The following is a 7,444-nucleotide window of genomic DNA, read 5'->3' on the forward strand; positions in this document are numbered from 1 at the left end:
CCCCTTCTTCTTTTTTCCCCTTTTCCATTTGAGTATACACACCTAATATTTCTCTCTTTCCCAGGTAGAACTCATAAGTATTATATAAATCAGATACTTCCCAAAACCAAATGTTACTCAAGAAAAGTATACAAGTTTTCCCAAGCTGAAACGTCTTTCTCCATACCTTCTTACAAAAGTTGTGTCAGCTCTGTTTAATTAACATTGACATGATATCAACTGTCGATTGTACAGACTGTTCAGAGACCTTTGTGTTGCAATATGGTGTTCCTTCTCCTTGTGGGATGACTAGATTGCTCTGAAGTACTGGCCTCCATTGTAGCACATTAAAATTTAACCCATTCATGTGCTGGAAGTCATGGGGTTTGCCAGGTACCACTACACTTCTGCGTAGTGGTAGAAACCTTCCTTTGTGGGAAGCTTGCAACTTGAATAATTTAATGGGAAAAATTGTAACTATTTTAGGATTTCTGGATAAATATTTTTAGACAATAAGAAGAACAGAAAAGAGAGATGAGAATCTGGTTGTCTTTATCCTGAAGGTGTTTCAAGTTCTTGGTAAGGTAGAGAAATCATTGAAAAATTACAACACAATTTACTATTGAGCCAATTATCCTAAAAAGTACTGAGCTCTCAAGCAGATGGAGTCTATTATGTTTTTCTTCTACTCTAAACAGTTTATTAATTCCTTCCAATTAAATGTACATTTCAAAGTGGGAACATTCCTGTGGCCTTGCGAAAGCCAAGCTCGAGGTGATTCATAGTAAGACTCTCCTTTGTGGGCATCCTGAATTAATCAAAATACTTATGGAGAAAATAATACAGATATCAAACATCCTGAAAAACTGAACAGTTTTGTTCCAATTTTTTAATAGGGTCTACTATTTTTATTCATCTAATTCTGCATGCACACTGTACATAAAATGATATTGCTATGTGAAAAGAATGTAAACATACTTTCTGTTGTGTAATAAGTCTTCACATTGTTTTTCATTTGGAAAATTAAGGCAGATTAGTCAGTTACTAGTTATTTATTAAATAGGATAGTTGGCAGTGTTAAGTTATTTTGGAAGTTTGCATCTCTGTGCTAGCTCCCAGTGTATCTCATACTAACTGTGAGCTATTTCCCCTTACTTTAAGAGCGCTTAGTGGCCTTTCTCTTTGCTGTCCCTCTTCTTTCACACTCAGCTGTGACATGGCCTTCATCTCTAGCCTGATATTGATTATTAGTTCAGAAAAGTGGCAGAAAAAAAGAAGAAAAAAAAGCAAAAATCAACTTGTTGCTTATGTTTTTTGTATGTACAGATACAAAGAATAAGAGGAATTATTTAGTATAATCAACTGAGCTAGAAGACAATACAAGATCAAATCTGTAAAATAAAATTAAGATTTGAATATGTGAAAGCTTCTTAAGAGTGAAGTCTATGAAGAAAGGGACATTTGCTAGAAGTTGTGGAAATCACAGCATGGTGGATTTTTATAGAACAAACTACACCAAATCCTGTCTGTAAAGAGTAGCGTAGCCTGTGTTGAGATATGCTGGATGATCTAATCCAGCAGGTCTGTCTAGATTTTGTCTGAATAGCATAGAAGGACTGGATGTCAAAAATAAAGAAAAAAGTTAATTCTGAAATTCTATATGAATGTTCTAATTATCTGGTATAATTACACCCAGCAACAAGAGGAACACAAACTGGTGTTAAGGTGGACTTCAAAATGAAAACTCACTCCAAAGTTTAATCTAAATCCTTCTGCAAGATCCCTTATTTCGTACTCAGTACAAGAACACATTTTCATTGTAACTTTTCATTATCTTCTTTGAAAACTATGACTTTTTCACAAGATATTGGATGTATGTGACCTCAGATGTCAGAGAATAACATTTTGGAAGCTTTTGATAGGGAAAGTTAAGTGAGTTTACAAAGGATAATATTATTATGAAGTTTTTTTAAACTTATTTTATGATGAATTTTCTTTGCAGTTTGCCCGGTGGGAGTATTCAGCACTCACACTGGAAAAGCTCCTTTTTCAATTTCCTTTTGCAATTCACATTTGAAGAAGATGTGACTTCTTACAGGTAAACAGAGCACCAGAGATGCGAGGAAAAAAATAGATGCATTTTAGGAAGGTCAGAATGACCAAACACCACATAATTTGAGCCTCATTGATGTATCTTGAGGGTGATTGTAGAGTAGAAATTTTGTACAATTTGTCTCTGTTTGCTACTGTTGGCAATCCTTTGCTAGAAGTGCGTGTGTCTCAGCTGGGAAAAAGAATGGTCTTCTATCATTAGGCAATAGAATTGAGCAAGAGATGGGATGTTATGCTGTGATGGAGAAATGAGATGTTTTTTTTGGAAATGCACCAGAAGGTCAAAAATTTTTGTGCAACATCAGGCTGCTGCTTTGTAAAGGTAGCAAGATTATTCATATTTTTTGCTGTTATTTTGAGGATAGACATCTTCCAGTCATGAGTCAATTTCAGATAGTGGTAACAGCTTTCCATGTTGATAGGGATATCTCTTTACGCTTGCCTGCTTTTTTCTGACAGTGACAGTGACTGCTATCAGAGATAGGGTATGGAAGTTTGACAGTTCCTGTGTACTCTGATACATTCACTGTTTACATAAAGCAGAGGGAAATAGTTTCATTCTACATTGCTTTTAGTTTTAATGGTTAAAACAGATCCAGAAAGGCTAAATGAAAAGTCTGTGTGCCAGAGAAGTACTTCATAAAACATGCAGGAGAAGCTGCATGCATTTCAGACGTGTAACTTTTTAATTAATTTTTTTTCCTTGCCCTGTAGGCAGAAGGACGAGAAAAGACTAAGCTGTCCCACTTTTTGGGCTTTCATAACAATTTTGATCCCTGGTTTTCTGTTTAAAAAACAAAAACAAAACACAAACAAACAAAACCACTGTAAACCAGCTACTGAATGTTCCCATTTATGTCATATGCCCGACTATAGTCATTTCTGGGGTTCAAGATCTGTCCTGTTTACTGAAACCAGTGACTGAAACCAGTAGATTTTCCTGGTTGGGTTTGTTTCTAACAGTGTAAATTCATTCTCTTGCATCACAATCCATTTTTTTAATGTGGAAGTCTTTTAGGAAAAAGAACAAGATTAGAGTAATTACTATACAAAGTGTTCCCAAGAAGCCCAGCAAACAAAAGGAAGCCAAGTTACAGATAAGGAATGTCATTAGGAACATAGCTCAGGGCTATTGTGACTTGTGGCCATGAACACAGGAAGTAATTTTCCTCCTGGATCCTTTTTAAATGTTGGAGTGAAATAAGTCTGATGATTGTAGGTATGGTGTGTGGGAGATACTGAAAAGTCATCTAAGTGTCTGAGCAATAGGATGGAGGTATCCCCATATTTAAGCACAAGAAGAGCTTTTGAAACAATGAATGATTTTTGTTTGCATGTCTATGATTTCATAACTCCTAACTGTTAATTTTTTTAGGATGTTACCACTAGTACACCAGCATCTAAGACAGAATTACATAACTTAACAGCACTTCCTTTCTGAACAGTCAAATAATGTGTTAAGATGTCCCTGTTCTTATGCTCTGAACAGTATGTTCACAGAATTACTTAGTGTCATGGTTTATCCCCAGCTGGCAATAAGCACGACACAGCTGCTTGTTCACTCCCCACCCCGGTGGGATGGGGGAGAGAATCAGAAGAGAAAAAGTGAGAAAACTTGTGGGTTGAGATAAAGACAGTTTAACAGGTAAAGCAAAAGCCTCACGTGCTAGCAAAGCAAAACAGGGAATTCATTTACGACTTCCCATTGGCAGGCAGGTGTTCAGCCATCCCCAGGAAAGCAAGGCTCCATCACGTGTAATGGTGACTTGGTAAGAGAAACACCATCACTCCAAATGTCCTCCCCTTCCTTCTTCTTCCACCAGCTTTATATGCCAAGCATGTCATATGGTGTGAGATATCCCTGTGGTCATTTGGGGTCAGCTGTTCTGGCTGTGTCCCCTCCCAACTCCTTGTGCAGCCCCAGCCTGCTCGCTGGTGGGGTGAGGAGCAGAAAAGGCCTTGACTCTGCTCCTCAGCAATAATTAAAACATTCCTGTGTTATCAACAGTGTTTTCAGCACAAATATAAAACATAGCCCTATGCCAGCTACTATGAAGGAAATTAACTCTATCCTAGCTAAAACCAGCACACTTAGAAAATTTCTTAACTTCTCTTTTCGTTATGTCAACTACAAGAAGTGCATGTGGAAGCTTTAGGCATTTTAATAATTAACTGGAGAACTGTCCAGATTGATTAAAAACCCCAGACAAACACTATGTATATGAAACAAATTAACCCTGCCAAGATAATAAATCAGAACAATTTAATCTCCAGCCCTATACTTTCTTCTTTATTCCAGATCAAATAGTGTATATATTTATTTCCACATGTACAGTATATATGTTTATTTCTACGTGTGTTATTTTCTATGACTAATAAGTAATTTTGAGCTTTTATTTATAGTTCGACCAACAGTGCTTTAACTGCTTTCTGAGAAGACTTATTAACATTTGTGTTTATGTATTATACACATGCTTTTTAATCCCTCTATGAATATATATTCTTTATAAGGACATTTTTGGTGCTAAGGTTTAGTTGGTTTTTGACTCAACCACATGTTTTTCATGTTGTAATTTACAGTTAATTCTTGCAAATTCAAACTGGTATCATGTTCAGCAAAAAAGTACGGTTTATTGCTTATCTGGACATCTTATTTTCCAGTTGCATATTTCCTGTAGTTCACTGATTTTTCCTGAATGTTTTGAAAAATGAAATCTTATCTAGAAATATTCTTTCTTTACTGCTTATTTTGCATTTAAATTAATTCTTCCCCAAATCTTTGTTTGTACTAAAACCTGAGGGCAAACCAATTGCTTTAATTTTAGATTCAGACAAGCAGCTTCCAGAACAAACAAAGTTTCGGTGAGATTAGCAGAGTTTACACATTGCAGGAACTCTTCCTTTAAAATTCAGTCAGCAAATGAAAGTTTTTTGAATATGAAATTACAACACTTGGAGTGAAATACTGTTCTATGGAGTAGCTGGGAATAGTGTCAGGGTTGGTGGCAATCTTGCAGGTTGTTTTATTTCTTAGTGTTTCCCAGAGAAAGTGTTATTTTCCTTTGCTCCAGTAATTAAATATTTGCTAGAGGCAAAGGACAGCACTGGTTTGTATAAAAAGGACAGGTCAAGCGGTTAAAGAGCTACCCAGAAGTTTGTTTTGATTCTCTTGATCCATCAAGCACTCATATGAATTTTGCCATACAAAAGACTAGCTCCATTAAAGATAATTGTAAAAATCCATGGACTTTTTGAAGGTGGAGTTTAATCTTTAGTGTCTCCCTGTTTCAGGTCCTCCCCTGTAGATTGTAGTCATTCTTTACTACATGATCAACCACACAAAATAAAGAATATGCTTAATTAATGTGAGAGTGAGAACTGTAGTAAAACACGAGATAGCAGAGCAGAATGTGATTGCAAGACTGGGTTTTCTATAATTTATGTAATTTTGCTTAAACTTCTCTCTGTCTGGATCCTCAGCAGGATTATGTGTAGTGCAGAGAAAGATTACAAAGTAATCAGCATTGCAGAAATCATACAGTGGACTCTGGAGGAAAGCATGGCAAGCAGATTAAGTAATGCATATGTCATTTCATTAGTGGTTAGAAGTTAATGTTGATCAGAATATAAACAAAAGCCGATGGTTGACAATTTTTGTCTCAAGGGAAACAAAATGTTTAAGTTCAAATATTTAAAAAAAAAAGAAACTGATTTGCTGAAAGGAAAAGTTTTAAAACTTAAATTTGTAACATTTAATTTCAATTTTTTTCATAATTTATACATATTTTTACAAAGAAAAACTTACAAAATTCATGCACATTTCCCAACCATTTTAGTGACAGTATAATGGCATTTTTCACCCATCAACTTCTGTGGGGAAAACTTAATTCAGGACTCAATCTTAAAAGGAGATAAGGTTGCTTACAACACAGCCTTAAGTCACAATTGACTATTGATAGCTATAACAATGTAAATTTAAGGTATTCAAGGTCTTGTGGAAGTGAAGGGGAGTCTTCTAAAACTATCTGAATTTAGGGCCACTTATTTTTACACTGTACTGTTTCTTCTGGGAATAAATTTCACATGGAAATATTCCAGGAAGTAGGAATTTCACAAGGCATTTCACTTGCAATGTTTTTCTCCATCTTTTCTTGGTATTTGGTTCATAGACCTTTAATCTGTAGCATTGACTGGTGCAGGGTTTCGAGTGAGAGAGAGTACATTCGTATTTATTAAAAAATGTTTTCATGGCATACCAGAAATCACAAATTATTTGGAAACCAAGGATACCTGGAATCTTATGATTCAAATCATACAAGTGCAGAGAAATGAAAGAAATCTTTATAACAAACTAGCAGCAGGCAGCTAAAAGGCAGAGAAAAAACATGAAGCCTAAAGAGAGAAAATTATAAATGTACAATTTAATTCCCCAAAAATTTCAGCAGCTCTGCTTTGGCAAGTGCCCTCTGTGGTTTGGAAATTAAATATTATTAAAAGTTAACCCAGCAGGCTTGCCGCCTCAGGCCAAGTGTAAGAAAGAAAAGCAGAACGTGCAAACCTGGTCATGTACTTAGAAGCATCTTCCTGCACGGTCAGGATGTGGGTCTGCTTGTCATCCTTGTGCCTCCATGATCCCATACCAGTGCTGATGCTGGTGCTCCCTAGTGGTATGAACTGGCGCAGCCTTCTGAAAATTGAGTCATGTACGAAAGACTGTGGAGAAGCTCTTGGATTACTTGTGCTACTTTATCAGCAGCTGGCTTGTTTACAGGAACAGCTCATTGAGAAGGGCTGTAATGTGACCAAATAGGATGAACAGGGGCAGTGTGGATATCATCAGTTTCTTTATTCCACTTTATTTCCCCTTTTAACCTGTCATCCTAAATTTCAGCCTTATCTGTGTACTTAACCATGACCTCTAAAGGTGTAGCTTTTCAATAAGCTTGCTTATGTTACTCTTGTTTTACACAAGAAACAGAAAGCAACATACATTTGTTCCAGTTTCTTTCATGGAGCCTGTGTAGTAAAAGTGATTATATGTAAGCTGGAAAAAAAAACCCCAAACCAACAAGCACACACGGAGCTATCTAAAGTGTGTTTCCTTTTTTTAAAAACTTACGAATTACAGAGTCTATGGTACAGGCCACATGATTGTTACTACATATTGCCACATATGATAGCAGAAACATTGTAATTCAGCCTTTTTTCTGGACCTTAATCTGTAATAATGCAAAGTGACCTTCAAAAACCTGTCTGGCTGCTTTGAATGTTTACAAGAGAGTAAGGAAGGTATGATGTACTCTGTTATGTAGGTGTTTTTAAGTAATAGAAAGAAATGATCTTTCAACTCTTT

This window comes from Pterocles gutturalis, unplaced genomic scaffold, assembly GCF_000699245.1.
Source record: "Pterocles gutturalis isolate BGI_N339 unplaced genomic scaffold, ASM69924v1 scaffold51019, whole genome shotgun sequence".
Lineage (NCBI taxonomy): Eukaryota > Metazoa > Chordata > Aves > Pterocliformes > Pteroclidae > Pterocles > Pterocles gutturalis.